This window comes from Podarcis muralis, chromosome 1 (genome assembly GCF_964188315.1).
Source record: "Podarcis muralis chromosome 1, rPodMur119.hap1.1, whole genome shotgun sequence".
Lineage (NCBI taxonomy): Eukaryota > Metazoa > Chordata > Lepidosauria > Squamata > Lacertidae > Podarcis > Podarcis muralis.
Window position 1 is genome coordinate 77,113,078 of NC_135655.1, and position 21,764 is coordinate 77,134,841.

The 21,764-nt window shown below is 43.8% G+C and overlaps 2 protein-coding genes across 8 annotated transcripts in view; one reads left to right on the plus strand and one right to left on the minus strand.

Moving 5' to 3' along the window:
• The window catches only part of RASSF7 (Ras association domain family member 7), a 77,984-nt gene that overhangs the window by 30,387 nt on the left and 25,833 nt on the right, over positions 1-21,764 (minus strand). For 5 of the 7 annotated variants that reach the window (XM_077931873.1, XM_028735507.2, XM_028735465.2 and 2 more), the window contains exon 1: positions 20,480-20,920. The exons of the other annotated variants lie outside the window; for them this stretch is intronic. The gene's annotated coding sequence lies outside the window, so the exon portion shown is untranslated. Of the gene's footprint in view, positions 1-20,479; positions 20,921-21,764 lie in introns of those variants that run through there. 7 annotated transcript variants of the gene reach the window in all.
• LMNTD2 (lamin tail domain containing 2) overlaps positions 20,928-21,764 on the plus strand; it is an 80,243-nt gene continuing 79,406 nt past the window's right edge. The window contains exon 1 of the mRNA XM_077931849.1: positions 20,928-21,392. The gene's annotated coding sequence lies outside the window, so the exon portion shown is untranslated. The remainder of the gene's footprint in view (positions 21,393-21,764) is intronic.

Here is a 21,764-nt window from a genome sequence, read left to right on the forward strand (position 1 = left end):
TTTTATGTTTGATGTTTGATGCTGTATTGTTTTTAATATTCAGTTGGAAGCCGCGCAGAGTGGCTGGGGAAACCCAGCCAGATGGGTCGGGTATAAATAATACATGATAATGATGATGACGACGACGACTGGAAAGAATTACGTAAAATCTAGCACAGTACGTAATACTTTACACAGTGGAAGTATATTCACAGGTTTTTTTCCTGCTATTGGAGATAAGGAGTTACAGTGTCCAAACCAAGATAATATGATTACCCTGGTCAGGATCCAATTCACTGGTCTGATTCACACACCACTTTAACCATAGTAAAAATAAACTATAGTTTAAAGTGAATGAGCAGTGTGTTGGTACATGTTGCTGAAATCACAGGTACTTCTCTACAATACCTGAGCTGCGGGGGGAAACCAAGCCACATGGTCAGATTCAACTAAACTTAACTGCTAACACAACATAACCCAGTCTCCTCCCCTGCCCCCTCAAATTGGTTGGAGGAGGCAGAAGAACCCCCAGAAGAGTGAGGGTGGGCGGGATAGTTCCATCTGGCAAACACAAATGCTTGTGATAGTGGAAGTATTATAACAGTATGGTGCTGAATTCCTGCCATAGTCTGGTTTGTTGTGTCCTTCCAAGCCCAGGATCACGGGTTGTTTCTCTCCAGACAAACCACAAGCAGAAACAAAGGTGTGTTCTTGGTTTGCCACCTGCAGTTTGTTTGGGGAAGCAAGTCAAGGCTTTATTTTAACTATGGCTTAATGCAGAGGTAAGAATCTGTCTATGCAGTAGGCCCTGCTCCATGCCCTCCTTGCAATGGGTCCTGTGATGCTGTATTCTGCTTGCCAGCATAAAGGATGGAAAGGTATGTGTGGTGCCAACGTGTGTAGAAACCCTTGACATTGGCATGGCTAAACTGCACCCTACTGTACTATTGCTCTGCCACCATTTTACTATCTTCTTGCCTTTCCTAGCAAGAACAATTTTCATCTTACATTATTTTCTCCAATCCATTTAAGGCAACTGTTTTGGCTAACTACTATTTGGACTATTTTAAAATGTTAGGGAAATTCAAGGCTTTATTGGATCCACAATGTACACACTTCCCACAAAGTTGTGTATGTTTCTTTATCCTCCATTTGAACAACTGAGAATTATTGCATTAACTTACCCTGTTTAATTATGGAAATTTCAAAATTCGGAGAAAAGAGCTGCAATGACTTGTCTCTCTGTGTGTGGCTGATCACAAACATTTTAAATCACCTTCCCTCTACTTCTCTTTTGTAAAACATGTCCTCATGAATGTCAACAAAATGTAGGCCTTCCTGAACAGAAATACTGTTTACTTAAAGGCTCTATATGGAATGGACATATCAGTCCAACAAAAATTAAAATCCTGCACCAAAAGCTGATACCTACACTCCGCATAAAGTATGCAAATGAACCAATTTGCATAATTTCTCAATTTTATTTTGCAATTTTTACTGTTTAATATCTCTTAAATCTTAATTTTGCTGTATCACCCCATGAAGGATCAAAATATGCTAGAAAACTACTGCCTCAAATTGTGGTTAGCAGAAGCAGAGCACCTTTTTTAATCTTTATGTAGTTTCTTACAATATAAATAGCAATTATTTAGCCACACTGAAAGCGTATTGGCTTGATTATTTCAAATGTTCATCTTGGAACAGATTGGGAGAAACCTGTAATTTTCATGCGGCAGAAGATTAGCTGCTAAATTGACTTTCAGGGTCAACAGCCTCACAAACGCAGAAATCCACTATCTTGGCCCAGAATAGTTATGATTACATTTACTGGAGTTTTTTAAAAATGCATTTGCTAGGCTCATTATTATAAATGAAACTGGCATTCTCAGTCATTTCTGTCATCAAGATTGAGCAACAGTCACACCAAAATTGCAACCCCTTCAAAATCTCTGTGCAAAACCCTCCTATACTGTATTTGCAAGCACACCGGGTAAAAAACCTACAGTATGCTGCTCCAAAGGATAAGCACAGAAGTGAGAATCTAGTTTCAACTTCAATGTTTACTTCAATTTCCATTATTTGTTGTGGAGAGTTGGACTGTTCTGCACTGTTAATATACACATGGATAACTTTGCGGCATAAATACTTGGATTATTATCACCCCTTATGGATTTGTCGGTTTTACTGCATTCTCTGAATGTATATATAAGCAAAAGAATTCTTCCTATATGCGCTCACACAGAGCAAACAGAATACAGGCTTGGCTGCTGTGGGGAACGAGAAAGGGTGCTCCAAGAAGCATGTTAGCAGTTAGGGTTCCGCCAAACTTGAGGAAAATCTGTCACTCCAAGAGCAACTCATTTTGTGCTGTTCAATGTATGTTGTGAACTGCCCTGAGATCTATGGATGAAGGGCGTTATATTCATTTAATAAATCAATAAAAATAAAATAAATAGAAAGGCAGCAATCCTGTTTCACATACAGTGGTACCTCGGGTTAAGTACTTAATTCTTTCCGGAGGTCCGTTCTTAACCTGAAACTGTTCTTAACCTGAAGCACCGCTTTAGCTAATGGGGCCTCCTGCTGCTGCTGCTGCGCCGCCGCTGCACGATTTCTGTTCTCATTCTGAAGCAAAGTTCTTAACCCGAGGTACTATTTCTGGGTTAGTGGAGTCTGTAACCTGAAGCGTGTGTAACCCAAGGTACCACTGTACTTAGAAGAAACAAAGGTCTACAGTTGTGAAACTGCTACTGTTGTGATTATTTTTATACTTCAAAAGTGTAGGTTCCTGTCTCAAGGAGCTTACCATCTAATATGACCACAGAAGAAACAGGAAAGGCAGGAGCAAATAGAATAAGAATGCAGGACTATTTGAGATGCACTTAGTTATAGCGGTGCTTGAAAACTATCACAGCAGAATTTATTCAGAGAGTGGCTTGTGCACAAAACTTTATTTTCCACGGCACCAGTTCATTCCAAACTTCCTTCTTATTGTACTTTCAAAGCAGGAGAAGCTACAGCTTGTAATGAATAAAAGAAAGCTAAAAATGCTACAGTGAGTGGTTTCGCTATACAGAACGTTTCTTTCTGTGTAGGAGATCCAAATAAACACTTCCTTTTAAACCCCTACTGCAACTTTACCCAGCAACATAATCCAAGAAACTGATTAAATGTGCATGTACTTGTATATTCAATCTCTCATATATACACACAAACTTCCGGTTTTAAAGCTGTACTTGTCTTTTAAAGCTCAGGCAGCACATGTGCATGCAGATTCTGTAATGTTTCATTTGATTCAATTAGAAACAGCAGTGGCTGGGTGGACAGGTACCATAGTCCAAATTTGTTGAGGCTATATTAGATGGCAGACGATTAATAGACAAAAGGTAAGATAGTTGATTAACAAGTCTGTGTTAATTATATGAGAAACCCTCTACATTTTTTGTTGCAGTGATGTTGCATACATACGTATAAGGCCAGAAAGCAGGCTGCAAAAATGTTTCAGTACACCCTATATGTGTATAATATCATCTTGCTCATATGCTGGAAAGCCAGCATGACTCCTTTTCAGGCACAAAGTGTCCATTCATTCAGCTCATGTTCACTCCAGTTTATCTGGTTACTCAAGCTGAAGGTTAATTCTACCTGGCCATTCTCTCGTGTAACAATGGCTGTTTCTGTGAACACAAATAGGGCTTCAGCAGCAGATTCTGGGAAAGTTCAAAGCCAATGAAGTTGTTGTACTGCATTGGTTCCCTATACTGTATGGGTTTTTACTTTAAAAGCAGGGGTAACTTTCTTTCAATTCGGGTAATATAACAAGTAGCCATTCCGCATCCTCTTGAGAGGGTGGCCAACTGAAGAAAAAAAAACAGGGCTCTTGCACCTTTAATAGTTGTGCAAAAGAGCAAATTCAAGCAGGTATATCTTACATGACAAGTTCTACCTGCTGAAATCTGCTCTTCTACATCAAAGGTGTAGGAGCCCTGTCCTCTTGAACTAGTTGGATATGTTGTGGCTGAACCACAGCTCCTATTACAAGAATGTATAGGCATACTGAAGCATAATGTCACACAACTTGAATTATAAAAGGAACAGAGGTAGCCACATTTTAGAAAATGACATAATGTCTCTCTGTAAAGATTCTGACAGTTGCTTAGGCCTAACTATTAAATACTTATTTTCACATTAGGAAAAGGAGTGGTATATATAATTAGCAAACCAATTTTCTCAGTGCAAAACAGGCAGACTTCCATCAGCTTAGCTAAAATTCTACTATACACTGTAAGTAACTTTAGCTCCCATTTTAAACAGTGTTCCCGTGAGCTGCTCTGGTTTGCCAGAAGCGGCTTAGTCATGCTGGCCACATGACCCGGAAGCTGTACGCTGGCTCCCTCGGCCAATAAAGCGAGATGAGCGCCGCAACCTCAGAGGCGTCCGCGACTGGGCCTAATGGTCAGGGGTCCCTTTACCTTTACCTAGGATTCTGCCTAGTTTACTGTTATAAGATGGCAAAGTTTTCCTAAAATTAGGGAAGTTTTAAATACCTTAACACAAAGAACACACATTTAGCTTAAGCCCAATTTGTGAAAATACCTCAGAAAGAACCCATGAAATCAGGGTAAATTAATCTACCAGACATAATACACATCAAATGAAAATGACAAGTGAGCTGTCATAATAATTATCTACTGACTTTCACTAACATTTGTTGGCCTGATCCTGGAAGCTAGTTACATCCACAGATAGGTATTCTTCCCACCAACTCTTCAACACCTCTGCTTGGGCTCCTCACATAGCAGGAAATGATGGCAGGAAGAAGAGAAAGGGCATTTATGAAAACATGGCTAATACTTGTGCCGTATTTATTACTCCTGGAGATCTTATGATAAATGTATTTGGAAGAATCATACTGAGACAGAGTAGTAGCAGCAGGCAACTTTCTTATTGTTTTGGTAAAATAAATCAGCAGAGACAATGAAAAAACAAGGATTCAAGGGTAAAAGTATGATTCAGTGATAAAATGCACTTCGGCTATTCCAGGTGATATAGATAGGATAAACAAATACCAGAATGAGAACAGAATGAGTTGGTAATGAAAGGCTGTATGCCAAAATCCTGAATGTGAACTACCAGGAATAGTGACTCACTGGTGTGTTCTCTTCTGTGATCAGTGACATGCTAGAAACTATTTAAAGACTTTCACAAACCATTATATAGAAGCCACTAAGCAGTGGCTGCTATGGACCACATTTGGTTCATGTGTACAATGTTCTCTCCAGGATCAAGCTCAGGAGACCAATTTGCAGCAGAAGCCAATTGCAAAATGAGGTTGAGCTAGTTAGTGCCTGTGACTTCAAACCTCCCCTCCTTTCTTTGCAGCAATTTTTTCCGTTTCAAAAAATTCATAGTTAGGATCACCCTGCAAACATGGAGGCTTCCAAATGTTGTTGGGACTCCCAACTCCTTTCAGCCCAAGCTAGAATGGCCGCTTTTTGAGCCTTTCAAGAATGCATTCTATGGCCCAGCCAGTTACTACAACAAATCCTATGGACAAAGAAAAATGTCCCTGAGCTGTGTCTGACTAAACATCTGTATTTCTAAATATATTAAATCTGCAAGTCACAGGTTGGATCAGAGTATCCTGCCTGCAGAGAAGGAAAGATAGAGAAGCAGCAACTCTACATTTGACTTGACCACACATACTTAATGCCCAGAAACCATAGATGGTATAAAGAAAGCTCATGACTAGTGCTCACCCATAAGAGAGGTCTACCTCTGATTCCGATCAGAAATTATCTTCAAAAAGAGTTGAGAGAAGAAGCAGCTCTCTGTTTTCATGTCATCCTCTTCCTGGGGTTTGACACTGCAACATTGTGTGCCCTTGCAACAATGGGAGAGCACCATTTTACACTTGGTGGTAGGAAACTGTCTTAGCTGGAGCTCTCCATAGCTATTTTAGCAATCCCGCCATGGTGCAAGTGTGTTTGAAGCCAGATCACAGTTAACTGTATGAGGACAAATGCTTTCAGTTAGAGAATCATTCCCCTCTCAATAGATAAAGATGACAAACCATCACAACCACTCAATCAGTGTCATAGCACCTCCACTTGGGGAAGTGGTCCCACAATATCTTGCATATCATCACCCCTCTTTTATTTCCGAAGCCTTGGAGAAAGTTGTCTGACTAAGACAGAGGGATGCTAGCAATAGATAACAAATATCCAGGGACTACAAGATCTCAGGTATGGTAAATGAGAATTTGTGGAGAATCGCTAAACCTCTTGAGTTTATTTCTTTCTGTTTATTTGAGTTTATTTCTACCCTATTTATTTCAACTGAATCTACAAGACAAGGTTGTGGGTTCTGAATCTGCTGAGCCCCTGGTAGATGGGAACTGACATCCCAGTTCTTCTTTCATCTCCTTTTCCTAGTTTGTAATAAACATTCTGAATCACCCCAAGACACTCAGTGAACCAGAAGCAGACCCTGTCCAGCCTGGATGGCTCCTGACTGGTAGAATTCCATTGATCTGCCAATCATTCCCCTATCTAGTCACCCTGGTGGGGAGGGCTATTTACTGTGTTATGTCATCTCTCATGGATCACTAGGGAGAGGCCCTTGCATCTGGCAAGCCTGATGCTGATCTGATGTAAGTCAATGTAAGTATACAATTTAGAATTCTGTATGTTCTTTCATTAGCCTCTTTTATTGCTCTCTTTTATTGCTTTTAAATAAACTTTGCTAATTTAAACTCTGGGGTTGGGTGGATTTGCTTACCCACCAGATTGGCTATGCAAGCAGGTGGAGCAGTCTTGGGATCACATGCAAGGCTTAAAAGGACAGGTAAATGGGAGGAACAGGGTTGTGCCCTGATTTGCGGTGACCAGTTGTTTTCTCCCTCTCAGGTGACTACCCCTCGAGTCCAGAGGTTATCCTTGACTTACTGCTACGGTGCACAGAGGAATGGCTGTGACAAAAAGGTCCTGATCTGCCCTCCATGTCTTAGCAAGAAAGGCTTGTCTTTTTCCAAATCCATGGGTTACAGATTAGAATGCCTGGCAGAGAGACAGTGAAAACCTGGTGGTAATTAGCTGGAAACCACCAGTGGTCACTCAAGGCTAACTGGGATACAGAACATTTTAAAATGTACTGTGTCCCTCACCATCAGAAAACCTGCAACTAACCATCTGTGCTGTTTTACTTATGAGGAGACCAGAAGTCTGTTTTAATTAGAGAAGGAAAGAATAGCTAGACTCTAACTATATGGTTCTTTTTGGTTTTTTCATCTTGAAACAACACTCTGCTTTGTGCCTATTGTCATCTTCTTCCTTGTTTATTTTTTAATAAATTTAATATAAATTGGCTGTGGGGTTCTTGGCTGTGTTAATGCAATAATCCATAGAACTGGCAATCTCCCACATGCCTACACACTGGACGCATACTAGTGGTGTGAATGAGTGTGGTCTGGCCAGGGGTTGTGGGGAGCAGGCTGCTCTGATCTCTGGGATGGAATAGGCAGCTGGTGGCTAGCCCTGCTTTCCCAACAAGTTGAGAAGAATTTGCGCAGGAAGCACAGCTGTCATTGTAAACATACATGCTTTGGACTGCAAGAAATCACTTCCACCTGGGTGCAGAGGGTACTAAAGGGGAGTGTGGTGGCAGCAAACCAGATAGCTTAAGAGACAGTTGTGCAAAGAAGTCCATAAGCAGACACTCTTTGCCTCCAATTTCATTGTTCTGCAATTGTGTAAAGTTAGTTAAATAGGTGACAGCACTCTGGAATAAGGGAAACCAAAACTCTATAAACAAGACAAATCCTTTAAAATAAGGAGGTATCCATCAATTCCAAGATGAGAAAAAGGAAGCACAGGTTAGAAATTTCCTCCATTTGAAACAGACCCTACATGGCAAACAATTACAGGCACACAAGCAAACCCATTTTGGGTTTGAATCTGCACTTTGTTCTCTCCCCACTGCACCCCATGAAATAAAAATACTGTACTGGAAGCTTACAAGCTGCAGAAACTCATCTCTCAAACTATGTTGTGCTCCACTCTAAACATGGTGTAGTCTTTAAATTTTATCTTTACTGAATTCAAGCCAAAAACAGTACCCAAAAAACCAGAAGCTGCTATACACTTCTTCTGTCTTTTTTTTGGAACTGATAAAAAGCACAGGCATAGTTCTGAGTTCCAAACATATAAAAATTTGGCAAGCATTTGAACAGTGAGCACTACTAGCCATGTATCTTTTTATTTATTTACTTTTTCCACTTTCAACAAACAAGCAGAAGGACAGGGGAGGGAAAATAATGTAATTTAGTGGAAATGTCACATCCATATCATGAATCATTCTGATAAAGTAATGAGTCAAGAAAGTAGTTTTGTGTTGCTCCATATAACTAATCTTTGCAGCAATTCTAGGAATCACAATGTTCTTGCCATTTAAGAATCAGGCAAATAAATGACTGGCTATTTCCTGCCAAGTTAAAGATAACAGCTGTTTGGGGACCCTGAAAGCCACAGCTGACCAGGGAATAATGCTGCAACTACAATAAATTGCTTCTGAAATCTAACAGGTACTCAAGTTGTTAAATAGTAATTTACAACCAGACAAAAAGCAAGATACGAAAATAAAATACCCCATTCAGCATTCTCCCCACCATTTGCCAAAAAAAACCAAAAACGGTTCTGAATATTTGACTCATTGTTACTATTAAACCAGATTTGAAGGCCCTGGAGGGATTGGTTACACTACAGAGTTCCCTGCTGGAAAAAGGTGTACATACAGTTATTGTTTTCAAAACTAAAATTGGGTAACTTATTAGAGGGAAATTTAAACATCATCAAACAGAATTTTAAAACACTGCCAATATATATATTGTCTGAATTGGCCTCCAACAATGTTGTGACCCACACGCTGTTTTGCGCTCCCCAGGACAACAAAGAAACTTTGTTCTAACAACCCACATTTTAGCCAGCAATGCACACATGCGCCCCTGCTACAGCAAACAAGATAAAAAACCACTTGGACATCAATTTAAATATAATTCCACCCTAAGAAAGAACTAGCTATAATCAATTAGTAATTAATAGCAAAGGATGAAAAGGCCACATGTCAAATCAGACTTCTCACATGGGTCAATAAAGAAATAGGACAAGGGAGAGACACAGACTTTTTATTGCCAGGCCAGCAAGGTGATGGCATGCCTAAAAGGGACCAATAAGGCAGTGTTTCCCAACCACTGTTCCGCGGCACACTAGTGCCACGAGATGTTGCCTGGTGTGCCGTGGGGAAAATTCGAAAGATTTTTTTTTTTTTTGTAAAAGTCAAATTAGGTCCTAATCTATCCCTCGAGCGCCTCTTGTCCGTTATTGTGACGCATGAAGCGTGTTCCCGCCCACTCCCCGCCCTCCCTTGCTTCTCTCTCTCTCTCTGTGGCGTTCTCCGCCGCTTCCTGCTGGGCATGTCGCGTGTCAGAGAGCGGCGGCGCGAGCGTGGCGGTTCCCTCAGGGCTGACGGAGGGCTCGAGGAGGAGGAGGCAGGACGTGGAGGCGGAGAAAGCGGCGGCGGCCACCCCCCACCTCCGGCTCGAGGCCCGCGTAGAAAGCTGAGGGGGAGAGATAGATAGAGGTGGGCGGTGGCGGCGGCGGCGGCGACCACGACCAACCGCCACAGTAGTTGTAGCGGTGGCGACGGCGAGCAGGGACTCCCGCTCTCTCTCCGTCGTGTCTCTCTCTCTCTCTCTCCCGGGCCCGTCCGTTGAGTCTCCCGCGCGCCTCGGCTACAAGATGAGCATCGAGATCCCGCCGGGTCTGACTGAGCTGCTGCAGGGCTACACGGTGGAGGTGCTGCGGCACCGGCCGCCGGACCTGCTGGCCTTTGCTGCCGAGTACTTCGCCAAGCCGCGCTCTCCTTCCTGCCTCGCTTTGCTGCCTCCTCCCCCCCACCCCCAAAGCTTGGAGGTTCCCCGGCGCCGACCCGCAGGTTTGACCCCCTTCTCACACCTGTTCGCGCTCCTTGCACGGAATGGGGCGGATGGGGAGGAATGGGGCTCGCCGCTGCCTCCGCTCGCCCTCCCCCCCTCCGCCGGCGGTCCCGCGATTCTTGGCTTTTTGGCGGTTGGCACAGAAGGAAGGCAAGGGGGAGGGGAAAAAATTGAATCTTACACTTTCGTGCGTCCCTCCCGGCGTGACGCTGCGTGCTGACGTCACGGGGCTGTAATGGTGGTGTGCCTTGAGATTTTTTTCATGAAACAAGTGTGCCTTTGCCCAAAAAAGGTTGGGAAACACTGCAATAAGGCACCTTCTCCATGTTAGAAGGATAAGCATAACAGCTTCAGCCACTCACTAAGGCTTGATGTTTATGCAAGACTACTTGAGATGTAGTAAGAATCCAGGGCAGAAGTGAGGGAAGCAGATGACAGTGTCTTTCACCCTCCTCTTCTGCATCTGCCTCCAGCAGTGGTTGTAGCTCTTGCGCATCCCTGTTTAAAAGCATGTGCCACTGAGTTCTGTGCTACCTCTGAGGTAAATGTGCACAGAGTCAAGCTTTCAAGGTGACAGACTGCGTAGTTAGACATTAGTTTTGGGGTGTGGGGTTTTGGTTTAATCTACTGTATCACTTTTAATAGTTACCATATTCCCACATGAGAAAATAAATGTAGGGTTTTGCTTTGTAGGAACGCAATTTTCACATATGTGTATTCAACAAGTCTTCAGGATCTTTTTAAGAATCATAGAGAGAGAATGTTTCTTAACAAACCCAAGTTTCATGTATGCTTGAAGGTCTTTGCTGCATTTTTTCCAGTAATGATGTGCAAACACTTTCATTAATATTCATTTACAACAAGAAATTTAAAAATCTGTAAAACCAACCTTTTCAGAGGACTGAAAAAGTAGCCAATCATTCATTCAAGGCTGAAATATTTGGTAAGGATACTGGTGTGTTTTGCAAGTGCCCACTTTTGGGAGGAGTGTATGTTATTAATTAGTCGGGGGGTCATAAATCCTAAGGAGAAAACATTCATAATGGGTCTCCCCCCCCCAAACTGAGCCACGCCTGCAGTTAAGCAATTCAGTCTGTTATCTTTCAGAAAAACTCACAGCGTTATCTCACCCTTCACAAGCTAAGCAGCTTGTGTTCAGCTGCCAAAGTACGAATCATTGCTTCTCAGCAGGTGGTCTTTTTAAATTTAACAGAGAGGAAAGGTATCACAGAATAGCTCCGAGTAATCATGTCAATGCTGCCGTTATCAGATACATTTTTTTTTTTTACCTGTGCTCTTCATACTTATGCAACAGCAACAGGGAAAGATGTTTAAAGCATAATGCATAGCACGTCTCCCATCTCCTAGGACTTGGCTTGCATTTCCCCCAGAAATAAACAAACTGGTTCTGGTCAGTGTCTACCTGTCACATTAGGGCTTAATGCTCAACTGACATTATGTTGCAATTCAACTGAGTGGAGGTAGAAGCCTATGTGCAGATCAAATGCTACACAGCTTGTTTTAATGGTGTCCAGCTATAAAGCCATAGGCATAGTTCTATCTATACTGACTGATGTGTTGAATTGGCTTTTAACACCCAATCGCAATCTGTTGGAGTGGGGGGTCAGCAACTGACACCAGGTGTCAAAAACCAATCTGGACTTCATCAGCATACAAATATCAGCTCAGCTTGCAATATAACATGGTGAGAAAAAAATAATCATATGATGGCCAGGGACTCAAAGGACTGTGCAGATAAAACTGACATGGTAGTGCCCATCTTCACAAATATTAAAATCCTAAAGAGATTTAGTGACCACTTCAGCAGTCTAGTAATCAGACAATGAACCAACCCTTAGCATTCCCAGTTCTAAGATACCTACATAACGTCATCTATGCACAAACCTATAACAACTAGGGGACGCGGGTGGCGCTGTGGGTAAAAGCCTCAGTGCCTAGGGCTTGCCGATCGAAAGGTCGGCGGTTCGAATCCCCGCGGCGAGGTGCGCTCCCGTTGCTCGGTCTCAGCGCCTGCCAACCTAGCAGTTCGAAAGCACCCCCGGGTGCAAGTAGATAAATAGGGACCGCTTACTGGCGGGAAGGTAAACGGCGTTTCCGTGTGCTGCGCTGGCTCGCCAGATGCAGCTTTGTCACGCTGGCCACGTGACCCGGAAGTGTCTGCGGACAGCGCTGGCCCCCGGCCTCTTAAGTGAGATGGGCGCACAACCCTAGAGTCTGGCAAGACTGGCCCGTAAGGCCAGGGGTACCTTTACCTTTTACTATAACAACTATCTTTACATTAAAAAGTCACTGGATTGATTCACGGCATCCCAAATACCTGATAGTGCAGCAAAATCACTTTAAATCCTAAAATAGCACTTTATCATATTATTCAGAAAGTGTTCAACAACTTTCCCACTAAGATCTCAATCTCATTACTCACCTGATGACTGCTTTGTGGCTTATTATTGCAAGGTATTGGAAGACTCTAAATACATACTTGTTTGAGATATGAATCACACAACTCTGCGACTTAATATTAATTGACAAACTGACAACCCATGTCCAAGAGTCAAACAGACAAGAAAATCACAGCATTTCAATCAATGACATAGATTTATGTAACATTGATAGAACATGGTTATAGGCATCTGAGAGCACATGGTAATTTGTGGAATGATACTTTTGTTTAAAAACTGAAATGACTTAAAAGTTAAATGTAACTGAATGGACATGTGGTGCTTGGGGTCAGGGGAGATTTAAAAAATAAAATAAAATCAGTTGTGTATGCATCACTATTTGTTAATTATAAATATTGCAAATAAAGAAAAACACAATGATAAATAAAAGGGTAATAATCAAGTCAGAGAAAAAGATGTGTATATAGAAATCCAAGATTCTAGGTCCAGTTGTTTTCACAAGTGTATAGCAGAAAAAGTATATTTTAAAAGGTTTTTTTTGGGGGGGGAGGGGTCTGATAAGAGGGCAGCTAAAACCAAAATCTGTATGTACGGTAATAAATTTATAGGTCTTTTTTTTAATTCCTAACATGCATCAGAAGGCAGCTAAATAGGCACAGTCCTACCTTTCCATTGTGGGTTATTGAAGCCATTGTGGGGAGAGAGGTAGAATTTCATTTCTGGGTTACAACATAAGAGCAGTATTTGGACAAGTCCCAGAAAAGGGTCATAATCAACATAGTGGAATGCAATCAGTTATTCTCAGTTAAGAAAATGCTCCTCTCTCTGCCTCAGCTTCCCCTTCTACAATTTGCACATCTGCCTCATCTAGCTACAAACACAGCTGCTGTCAGTATTATATCCAGATGGTGGAGTGCTACCTTGATATTTTCAAACATTATGTTATAAGCTCAGAGAAAACAGCAACATGGAACCAAAGGAAGCAATTTCTTTTCTCTTAGAGGGCAGAAATATTTATCCATTATAGGGGAAGGATGGGAAGCCAGGGATTTCGGTTCTCAATAGCCTCTTGAAATGAAAATATATTCCTCAGACAGGCGTTTAGCATAGATATAAAGGTAAAGGGACCCCTGACCATTTGGTCCAGTCGTGACCGACTCTGGGGTTGTGGCGCTCATCTCGCTTTATTGGCTGAGGGAGCTGGCGTTTGTCCACAGACAGCTTGTCATGTGGCAAGCATGACCAAGCCACTTCTGGCAAACCAAAGCAGCACACGGAAACGCCGTTTACCTTCCCGCCAGAGCGGTACCTATTTATCTAATTGCACTTTGATGTGCTTTCAAACTGCTAGGTTGGAAGGAGCAGGGACCGAGCAACGGGAGCTCACCCCATCGTTGTGGGGATTCGAACTGCCGACCTTCTGATCGGCAAGTCCTAGGCTCTGTGGTTTAACCCACCGTGCCACCCGCGTCCCTTAGCATAGATATACCCTCACACAACAATGGCTCTCCAGTACTGATCTTTTATCCAAATCCAACACTGCAACAAACTATTCACGGAGAGACGAAGATACTACTTCGCACACCTGGTTACTTCAGACATTTTGGACTACAAGTTCCATCAGCTCCAGCCATCACAGTGCTGGCTAGCATAGTCAACTGCCAGAGTCCACAGCATGTAGGGGGCCACTTGGTCCCCATCCCTGCTGTACAGAGTGTCACCTGGTTGCCATTACTTTACATTGAAAGAAAAGCGCTTCTGCATAAATCCACAACCATTCTTATTTTCTAGTACTTCATAACTTTGAGGACTGAACACTAGCAATGAAAGAGGTCCATTGCTCTCTAGCAACATAGGCTCCAGTCCCCAGACCCATTATTTTGAGGGTGGTAGTCAACTAAATCTTACTCAGAGTAGACCCACTGAAATTATGATAGTTAGCTCTGTCATGTTTATTAATTTCAATGGGTCCACTCTGAGTAAAACGAAGTTGAATTACCACCCTTAATCACGAGTGGTAATTGTGCTCTTGATTAGATCATTTCCATATCAGGAGCGAGGCATGTTGGTTTTGTTCCATGGGAAAAGGAAATAAACCTCTACTTTTTGGTATATCAGGAATTAAACAGTCAGCTACAACCTGAAGATCATAATTAATGTATTGTGACTTGGCAGCATATCCAAGCTACTCCCACATATTTCATTGAAGTGAAATCCTTATCTCCCTTCTTCTATTTTTCACTGAAGCATAAGAGAAAAACTCACAAGAGGCAAACACGTATCATCCAGATAAGCAAAGAAATCAATTGTTCTAATCCGATATATTTAACAGCAATCTTCTGAGATGCAACTACTACCTTCAACATGACACCCACATTTACCGTATTCTTCGCTCTATAGGACGCACTTTTCCCCCTCCAAAAATGAAGGGGAAATGTGTGTGCGTCCTATGGAGCGAATGCAGGCTTTTGCTGAAGCCTGGAGAGCAAGAGGGGTCAGTGCGCACTGACCCCTCTCGCTCTCCAGGCTTCAGGAAGCTATCTGCAAGCCTTCGGAGCGCGGCAGGAGTGCCCGCTGGGCTCTGAAGGCTTGCAGATAGCAGCCTGCAGCCCAGGGAGTGCAGCACTGCGCACCCCGGGCTTTGGGCAGCTATCCACAAGCCTTCGGAGTCCGGTGGGGCTTCCCGCTGGGCTCCGAAGGCTTGCGGATAGCAACAAGCTCCGGGAACGAAGGCGAGGTTGCACGCAACCTCGCCCCCGCTCCCGGACCCATTCTGGGGGCTGGGGAAGCTCAGGCTTCCCCCGCCCCAGCCCCGCAGCTAAAAAGGAAGCCAAGACAGCGAGCGGGATCCATCCCGTTGGCTGTCTTGGCTTCTTTGCCTTTTGGGCTGGGGGGGGGATAAAAAAAATCTTTATTCCCCCCCCCTAAAAACTAGGTGCGCCCTATGGTGCACCCTATGGAGTGAAAAATACGGTATTTCATTTTTTTAAAGTTTCTGTCTCCCATTCTGACTTTCATTTGACGCAGCCTAGTCACTGACTTCTGCATCAATACTCACTTTAGCTTTTCTTTTCTTTTCCCCTAGCATGTATAAGCTCCTTTTCCTTTGGGCCTGTGTGTCATTCATAACAAATCAGCAGCTAACAAAAGTGGTGGCAGATTGACACTTCCTGAGAAAGGCAACTTTAATGGTGGGTGTCTAACATGTTTTGGAAAGGATTCCCTCTTTCACCAGGGGCTGTTCTATAAAGAGTCAGTTTTTCTCTCCTGTTTTTGTGAGAACCACATGCAGACCACACAGGGCCACTCATGAGTGACCCAGTGACAGATCACAACCCACCAGTTGACATATTTTAATAGCATCCTACCCAATTTAAAATTTAGTGTAATAGAGATTAGTGCTTCTTTTTAATGATTTAGCCCAATTCTAAACTGCATTCATGGAATGAAATGAACAACACTGTCTGTCAAATGATGACCTTAGCATGTACATTCTGCAGGAGCAAAACATTGACAGCTATGTTTCCCAACCAAGACTCCACCTACAACTTGCTAGTTAGTTCAAGTATCTTTAATCTTTTCACACACAAGCTTTTACATAACTTATATTCCTCAGTGCACAAACCAAGTGCACACACATGCTTCTCTCCCACACCTCTACATATCCCAAGCGTTGTAATTAGTAACTGCTAGTCAAAACTACACTTTTTGGACTACAGATGTAGTGGGCACACAAATCTTGATGATGACAAAGTGTACTCAAAGCATATGCAATCAAAGAGAGCTTCCCTATTTACACCATATTCATTAATCATCAAAGGATATCTTCATATTTTTAGCAAAATAAATGAGAATTCTAACAGTTACAGATTCTAGGGCAACATCCTGGAGCTTCATCTTTCACTTTGCTATATTCTGCAATCAGCCAGTAGCCAATTTAAAATGGTATTGTTAAGTCAATACAATCCTGAGCAAATGGTTCAATATGAACAGTATGTGCATGCTAACTGAGGATGCATTCTCAACTCTGCCTTGTATGCAGATGGTAAATAAAGAAGCTTTCTCACCTCTGTCCTGTAATTGCCTTGTTATGGACTTTCATTATGAGACATACTTTGCATATTAAGCATGCCTAGTCCCACAGAGCACCACTCATCTTAAATGCTCAACTGCACTTAAGCCCTACAAATGTCAAGAAGGCACATATACATGATGAAACCTATGTCACATTGCCAAATAGTTTTAACAGCATTCTAAAAGAACTTAATTTTTCTAGCGACACATGTCAAGTGGTAGTTTCAACGGTAATCCTATAATTACTTTCCTCAGTTACTTCTGAGTAAACCACATTTAACATGAATATCTAACAGATACTTTGAACATCACACGGGGGGGGGGGGAGCATCAGAAGGCAAGGCTCAGTAATCCTAACCCTATTTACCAGAGATTAAATCCCCTGCATTCAATAGGGCTTGCTTCTGAGTAGACATGGTTAGGACTGTGCTGTGATGGCACTTAAATCCCACAACACTTCAGAGATACATATCATTAGCATTAAGCAAATCTATGTGAACTTGGAGTAGCTTTTGGCCATTAGTAAATAGACTTGGACCTACTGGCAGTCTATCAGATACAACAGATGACTGTCTAATTCCATAAGGACTTCCATTAAACATGCCAAGGTAAATACATCCATCCCACAGTGGTCACTGAAAAGACTTCACCAACGCATGTTGCTCCCTATTGTGAATTCCCATCAGAATTCTTCTCAAGCACTAATCCAATCTCATTTAGAGGGGTAGTAACACTAAGGACTCAGCTACACAGCTGCAAATAAAACGTTTTAAATCTGTTATAAAGTGCAATATACAAATGTGACACTAGATGGTGACAGTGAGTATTGCAAAATTCAATGTATTTTTCAAAACTTCTTTTATAAAAGCATTTTGATACATGCTGTGGCTTGGTCTAGAAATAAAATTTCCTGTAACTTGAGCATGACTGAAGCATATGAAAAAGGCCACATGGTTACAGTGTAGCATTTTGGTATAACCTGTTACAGATAAACTCCATATCTATTATAGCTATCATACTGTTGTAATAAAAAATAGAATTACAGTGGTACCTTGGTTTACAACCATAATCCGTTCTGGAAGTCCGGTTGTAAACCAAAACAGGCTGTAACCCAAGGCGTGCTTTTGCCAATGGGGCCTCCAAAAAAATGGGTTGTAATTAAAAAAATAAAAAATTGTAATCCAAAAAAAGGGACACGCACTTCTGAGTTTGACATGGTTGTCATCCAAAACGATTGTAATCCAAAACGGTTACAAACCAAGGTACCACTGTACTATTCCTTTAGACAAGGAGGACAAAAAATGTAAGGCATTCCCTGTTTAAGTGTTTGTACTATCAAATCAGAATATATTTTAATGCCTTTTCATTCAGCAATTTCTTACAGCTTTGAGTAATCTACATACAATGTATACAACAAATTATTTAAAGTATTCCTTTTCATTAGATTCCACTTATACATTAGAAAATATGAAAGTTGGAGCCATGGTTTATCCAGTTTTAACCTTACATTACTGCATATGCCCCATCTTGCCTTCTAGGCTTTTTACTTCAACTGTCTATCCTTGAATAGTGTTGTTGGATAGCTGGAGTTGGAGAGAACGTTTTGCTATAGCCTTTGCAGTACATTAGACAGTGATGCAGCCCAGAGCCATAGCTGGGAGATGTAGCTGGGGTTTTCTGCCCCAGCTGAAGCCTCCAGGGAGGCACCATTGAGGCTTCCAGCCTGTGTGCGCATGGGGTGCCAAACTGGGTCTTTGACCTGGGTGAAATAAAGCCTAGTTTCGCCCCTGATGCAGCTGGCGCCACAACTCTATACCTATGATTTCCATATCTCAAGGAATCCTGTACTCATTTGAGTTTGAACAGTGCACATAGAACTCAACATATGGTGAGCTCTGGAATACATTCCAGTCCATTACCCACCTGGAACTCACTCATCTCTCATCTCCATAAGGTCAGGATAGTGTTTGCATCGTTTTAATTCTTTCCTTCATGCTTTTTTTAAATTAAAATGTCTACTGCATGTTGCACTGAGGCTTTCACTGACCAAACCTTTCATAGCAACAGCCAAGCCTCTTTCTTCTGGGTGATTATAATTAGAACCCAATAAGGTGCATGAGTAAATCAAATGAATCCTTTTGATGTACGCTACCTTGCTTTTGTCAACAGAAGAGTAATCCGTCTAAGGTCACAACCCAAGTCAGTAACAAAACTCTGCACAAACCCCCAGAGGGTTCCAACCCAGGGTCACATGATCTAACAATGCCACCTAATACAGGAAGTCACTTGGGGAAAGGGGTTGAGCACAGGACAAGCCCAAGGGGAGCAGCCAGATTTACATAACAGGCATAACAGTTTATGGCTGATTCACACATGTTTACCTTATCCAGAGAATCTGCTTATAGCTATCACTTCTAAAGGTGCTTATTCTACTCTATGGACTGACTAGTGAAGCTGCTGCATGTCTGCATCAGGAAAAGGGAAGCACATGCAAATTGGTCTCTGTTGAAAAGTCACAAATATTACATCGGTAGCCAAGCTCTACAAGATGCATTCCTTCTACTCACAGTTTATTATGTCTGAAAGTCAAAGCAAATGCAAAGCAACTGGCAGTTCAGCATTGGTTGCAAAGGGATTTATTAATGCAGGGAAGTGTATAAAGTTACATAATGAAAAGGCTGTTTGTTTCATCTCCTTAACTTTAGATGGAGCCGCTCGGAAAAGCAGAAAACCTGTTGCCAGGCTGAGTGTAAACACAACAAGTGCAATTAAAACGAAGTCTGCTGCACTGTTGGTGCCACCTGTGCCTACTCATCCTCGCCTCCTACCAATCACTTTGATAGTTGCTTGGTACAGTAAACTGTTTCTCATACAAGATGTTCTTGAGCAGATAGAGAACTGTGTTGGGGGGAAACAATTACATTTTCAGAAGAAAGGAGGAGAAAATATTGCACCAAAGTCTTAAGCACTGTACTTCCAAATAAGTACAGAGGATTGCAGTCTTCTAGCCTACTGTTATGCACGTTTACTGATAAGAGGTTTCTGGTACAGCTCACATGCATTCACAGACTGGTTTCTTTTTTTATAGCTGTTGATACATGCTCTGAGCCTTAGGGGTAGGGTGGGTCAAATAGCAGAGTTCAAGGAAGAGGCCACATGCTTATAAATCAAGCGCAACAAGGAACACGTATGCATAGCTGAGCCTCAGCTGACTGTAAATCACAATACATTGCGGTGCATTTGGTGGGTGCTTGCGGTTCAAGCTTCAATGGCCAATGCGTGCTTCAATTTCAACATCGCAATGAGATCTTCTCACGGTTTGGGGGGGGGGGGTAGGAAAAAAAAGCAACTAACTTCACATAGGGAGAGGGAAGCCCATCCCGCCGCGCCGCCAGAAGAATTAAGCCCGCAAGGCCATATAATCTGATTTTACGGCAGGCTGAGCATCTTCTGAAAAGCCCAGGAGCCAATAGGCAAACGGCTGAGCCGGAGACTCGGTCCTCAAATATGTGCGACTCTCGGGGGCCGAAGCAGAGACGCGAGCAGGTTGAACAGGCTAAGCCGCTCCGCCGAAGGCTGCGAGCGAGTGGATTTTCCCCAAAGAATGGAAACGGGAGGCAGATCGCGAGGTGGCCCCACCCTCCCCCAGTAGGGGACCAGCAGGGGGAAATAAAAGTGCCGGGTGACTCGCCCAGCGGGTGATTCCCAACTTGTGGAAGGCGCTGCCCAGCGCAGGAGGGGGCCCACAATACAGAGGTCCAAGGAAAGCAAGGGACGCGAGAGACGTTCCCAGCGGGAGAAAAGAGGCATCTGTTGCGGCTCCCGCGAGGGAAGCGGGCGGAGCGGGGTATAATTGTGTGAAGCGGCGGCGGGACTGGAGAGAAGGGGGGTCCTGGGGCTCCAAAAGTAAAGGCAGAAGGCGGGTAAATCGCACGGGACAACACGGAAACGGTGTCCGTGTGGGAGGCAGGGAGAAAGAGCGACCCGAGAGTCCATGGCGCGCACACTCCCTTACCTGGCCGAGTCTCCGCTCGCTTAAGCCGGGACAGAAACAGCCGAGCAAATCCTCTTTCCCGAGTCCAGCCCCTCCGGCGGCGGCGGCGGCTGTGCGGCTTCTTTACGCCTTCTCTGGGCGCTGGCAGAACTGCTCCTGCCTCCCGCGGCGCAAGGTCACCCGCTCCCCTCCAGTGGGCGAGCTGGCCCCTCGGTGTCGTCGTGCAGCATTCCGCTTCGCTCTTCTGGCTCCGGGTTTCGGAAAGCGCCCCCCACGGCCGCGGCCCCCCGCGAGGGTTGCAGCAAGTTGCTGGCTCGCTCGCTGGCGTCTGCCTTCCCTCTCGGCGGACGCACTAGGAGCCTCGGCTGGCACGGCGCGCGCGCGCGCACATACCTCTCCCAGCTGAGCTCCTGGCAGAAGAAATGCGACGCTTCGCTCGGTCTCCGCAACCTGCAGCCTCGCACCGGCCAGGAGCGCCCGGCTCGCGCTCCTCCCATTGGCCAGCCCCGCCTCCCCGGCCCCGGGCTCCGCCCCGCCCCCCGCTATGCCAGGTATGGGCAGAAGTACAACAGAGCAGCGGGGGAGAGCAGGAAGCGCCGTTTGCTCCCCTTCCGCTGCCAGCCAAAGTTTGGAGGGAGAGGAGCTTGCGTTTCTTTTTGAAATCGATATCCGTGGCAGAAGGCGGGTTTTGGAATCGTTCCCTAGCTCTGGGAGAGCTTTCCCCTGAGGCCAATCACGTTGCATCCAGAGCATTGCCAAGTTTTCCTGGGTCTTTCCCCATAGCTTTTAGGTAAACAAACACCTGACCAAAGCCAACGCTTACCTCTTCCAAGGCCACTTCGTTGGGAGTTTGGGACTTTTAATTACCTGGTGACAAATGAGGCTACCTCTCGCACCAGGAATCCTGGCTCTACAGCACCGGCAGATCCACTTGGTAGGTTGAATCAGGAATCTGCACTTCCTTGTTCGAAGGTTTTGAAGTTATTTTCATAAGTGACTCCATGGGCCTAATTGGCAGGAGTCCTATTTCGGTCGGGAGGGGCTGTGCTCCCCAAGCCACAACCACCCATCCCACACCTGGTGTCATACATGGTCAGGCATGGGGCAGGTAAAGACACCGCTGCAAAAATGTTATTATTCGGTGACATGTAAACTTTGCATGTGCAAGCCCCACTGAGATTCATTCCGAAAAAAATCTTGTTTGGATGTTCCACTGAAATCAGTGGGACTTTATACTTCCCATAATGTATGTTTACAGTTGGGATATTAATGTTATAGTCTTAGCTTTGTCTCTATCTCAAACTGA